At 42.1% G+C, this 3,896-nt stretch overlaps 1 non-coding gene across 1 annotated transcript; it reads right to left on the bottom strand.

The window, feature by feature from the left end:
* Positions 1-3,575: 3,575 nt before the first annotated feature.
* Positions 3,576-3,647, bottom strand: TRNAG-UCC (transfer RNA glycine (anticodon UCC)). The gene has a single exon. It is a non-coding gene; the product is annotated as a tRNA-Gly (tRNA).
* Positions 3,648-3,896: the final 249 nt, after the last annotated feature.

Here is a 3,896-nt window from a genome sequence, read left to right as displayed (position 1 = left end):
AGTTCCATTTAAATTACTTGTTCCCTCTATCTGATGTTGATGTAACAGGAAAAGATTTCAGCACTCCAGCTTTACTCTAGGATAGGATATGCAGGAGAAATTGCCACCCACGCTTTTTGTCTTGTGATGTATAAAAAACTCATATGGGCATTATTTACGGTGAACTACACGAATCACTATAATTAAGGAGCCTAAATGTAATCGTTCGGAAGCTAACTTTTCAATACTAGTAATCCAGCGTCCTAGTTAGCCCGTCTTTGCTGTATTTCGATGTACCACACCGCTGACAACGATATATGCCGAAAAAAGCTCTCTTCTAACTCAGAAAAGGCTACTTTAAAAAATTTTGGAAAGTATTGGGCGAAACACCTTGTATATGACACGCCAACGACGACTGCTTCGTAGGGTGCGGCGTGACAATGATGAGCGCACCGATAAATCCGTTACTCCTTTCTTTCTTGGAGATTGGTGCGCAGTACAGATCAAACTCCCTTTTTGGGTATAATTGGTTCGTTATTGTTCTCACCTGCCAGGATGTGTGGTTTTAGTTGATTGATGAAGCGTGGAAATATTGGCTGGCTTCTTTGCATTGCAAACAGTGGACGGCAGATTTATTGAATCCTACGGGGTTCTCACTGTAGTTACAACACAGAGTGCAACTCAGGTGCGCAGTTCGCTCAAACAAATTATCAGTGACCAACAGAAGGGGTTAAATCAACCTCAGATCAGAAGTCGACGACGAAACCTTGATATTTGCTGACTTGCCGACGCCTAAGATGAGAGTCTTAATGGCCGGAGAAAGGAGGTTCTTGGCGAAGTGATGCGTGTGAAAGTAGGCGTTATAGGTAATACTGTCAAAATGATACACAGAGAAGGATATAGCGCAGGAAGACCTAGATCTTTAGTGCTATTTCAAATACAAATTGAAGATGTGCCTTTTCCGGAGCAGCTTTAAAAGCAACAAAACCGGTGTTTGATTCTTTCTTGATTGCTCTAAAGTCGCGCCCACTATGTGTTCTGGCAATTCGCAGTACAGCAAGTTTCAAAGATGAGTGGGGTAGAGTAGGAGGTTTTACTATGACACCGGCTAAACTCTGAAAATTATATGCACATTTGAGAAGGAGAAAATTTACAGGCCGCCAAGTTTCTATCATAGAAACCTGCAGCGACGTCTGAGTTCCCCGCATTGAAGGAACGCAGGATTATATTGTTTAATGCAAGAAATACGCTATTGAACTCGTCACTTTGAATAAAATCTGTTCGCTTACAGCCACCATGTTCCTGCCGTAACGACAACGTGGACTGCGTCAAATATCGAGGGTATCGAAAGAATTGCTCCCTTGTAGAAAATATTGAGGAGAGACCGCAAAAGTACGAGGTTGTGGAGTGGAAATATTCACAAAAAGAAATGAAATAAGCATGCCGTGTTTTATTCGAAGGCAGCCCAATCATTGACAGAATTTGCTGCAGATTCAACTAAAACATCTTTTATTTGTTCTGCTTTGCTTATCGGCCCCTTTAAAGCAGTGTGGCAAACTCACTGCTTGGCTTACCGGCCCCTTGAAAGCAGTGTGACAAACTCAAAAATTATTCCTGCTGCAAAAGAGCGCATGCTGCAATGAAATCTAAATCTCGTATTCCCGGCTCATTTTGACTTGGGAGTCAATGGATGGAATTCGATCCCTTTCTCGGGACCCGAAGCGGCTGACACTGAACGCATACTACTTTCTTCGGTTTTTCTTTCACAGCTTCCAACAAACCGTCACTTCCCCCGCGTAATGTATTCTTAGCATTATATTCCTGAAACGTTTTTTGAGGATCACTCAGTCACTAGTGCCCATGTTGTCTCCGACAAGATTGTGTAATTAACTTTAAAACTGCAAAGTTAAGATTATCTTGATTTAAACTTTTAATGAATTTTATGCTGCAGGTCATGATTCTATTGCGGACTGAATGCGGTTTTTTCCCGATAATCTGAGTGTAGCGGCGACATTTCCTATATTTGGAGAAAGCTAAAGAAACGAATGCTATCGTCGAATTCACCGGTTTTTTTCTCTCAATAGAAAGAGTACAAACACTCACAACCCACCGAATAGACGGGACACAATCCTTCAAAAGCGGCGTATAAATGTCAACGAAACTCGAACGCAACAAGTTCCTTCGTATCACCGCGCTTAATGAACGGTTGATAGCTGAATTGAATATTGCAATTAGAAGGTTTTACAGGCAGACAGACTCTGCCATTTTTTTTAAAACGAGTCACCCTAAAAGAGAAGTCCTGCTGGTACTGTTCATACCACACCAACTGTAAAGTAGTTAAAAGACAAACAAAACAAATGCACGAATCTTACCACAACTGCCAATGAGTTATAAATTAGTGTACACTGAAGGTCTGCAAGGCCGAAATGTCCAGGTTTCTCGAGGAAAAATGTCAAAAATTGGAAAATTGTACTGCGCTGTTATAAAAATATTGAAGGTAGTGGTCCATTATTGCAATATGTAGAAAAATATTTCCCTTAAACTATTTTCTCCGATCGCATCGAACAGTTAAGACTGCCATAAAAATCAATGGGGAACCCTTTTGATGATAACAAAAACATGAACAGAAAAAAAATATGCAAGAGTGCCGTCAGTCATTCGTGAGTATATTGATTGCTATAGTGAAATATTACATTATTTCAAAAAGATGCCACCACTGTCTGGAAGACGGCGATGTAACGAGCGTTAGCTGTTTTGTTTAACAGAATTGATACGAATCAGATTAAATTGAGGTACACCAACGGAAATACGAATTTGACCTATTGCATTTGTAAGTGACGCCTCCAGTCAATAACCGATTGGATATATCAGGGACCTCACCAGTGAATCACCAATTCGATACAATAATGACGCCACCAATCAATCAACAAATGCGTCGCAATATCGATTTACTGTGGGGGCGCCATCTTGAATTCCTCCGGCTCAGAAAAGTTCACGCCAAAGGCAGGTGGTTGCAGAACCTGAGAAAACGCGAAACGTGATGAGTAAGAGCTAACGCTCTTTAAATTGCGTTAATAATCGGTTTCCGGCTAAAAAATGGTTTTGTCCTGTATTGCAGGGTATGTATTCAATATGTGCGCATTCATACTTCCGGTCTCACCGTCTCATCCTCCTACTCTTGGTCGTGAACGGTAATTCTTCTGTGAAACGTTCAGGTGATTAATTTACAAGACGCAGAGGCATAAAAAATTACTTCCTTAAAGAGTAGCCATAGGTTGTATCGCGTAATCTGTACGTACCTTTTTTACGCTCTACTCAAACCACCGTACAGGCAGATTGGCTTAAGTCAAGAATTGTTTCTGTACTTGTATTGAGCGACTGACTACACCGTATAACCCTGAACCCATTTCATTACTAAGCGCATCTCGGAAATACTTAAACATATATTAGCGCATCATCTATCTCAGCTGCTGAAATAAAAAAAAAAACTTCATTCAGTATCAGTGTTTTTCTACCGACTGCGCCGACAACAGCACAACTTAAGTAAGTATTCCTGGAATATGCTTCGGTTCTTCACAAAAGAAAAAATACAAAAGTGCGTCGGCCGGGAATCGAACCCGGGTCAACTGCTTGGAAGGCAGCTATGCTAACCACTATACCACCGACGCCCACTCTCCCGGTGCTATTCGCGGCGCCTGTTGCCGAATCCGGAGGCAGCTGTGCAGTATGAAGTAGGTCAGTGGCCCGGCGAGTGGGAACCGGCTATGCCAGTTGTCCATGCCTCGTACGCTTCGGGCGGAACTTGAGCCAGCTGTCAGAGCGTCTAGCAACGCTCTATGTGACGCGGCATGAGCTTAAAATCGACGATGCACTGGATGAGAACATGTTACTAGGCATTCACGCTAATTCTCTTGAGA

Source organism: Amblyomma americanum, chromosome 9, assembly GCF_052857255.1.
Source record: "Amblyomma americanum isolate KBUSLIRL-KWMA chromosome 9, ASM5285725v1, whole genome shotgun sequence".
Lineage (NCBI taxonomy): Eukaryota > Metazoa > Arthropoda > Arachnida > Ixodida > Ixodidae > Amblyomma > Amblyomma americanum.
Note: the sequence above shows the minus strand (reverse complement) of the source record. Positions and strands in the feature narration are given on the sequence as shown.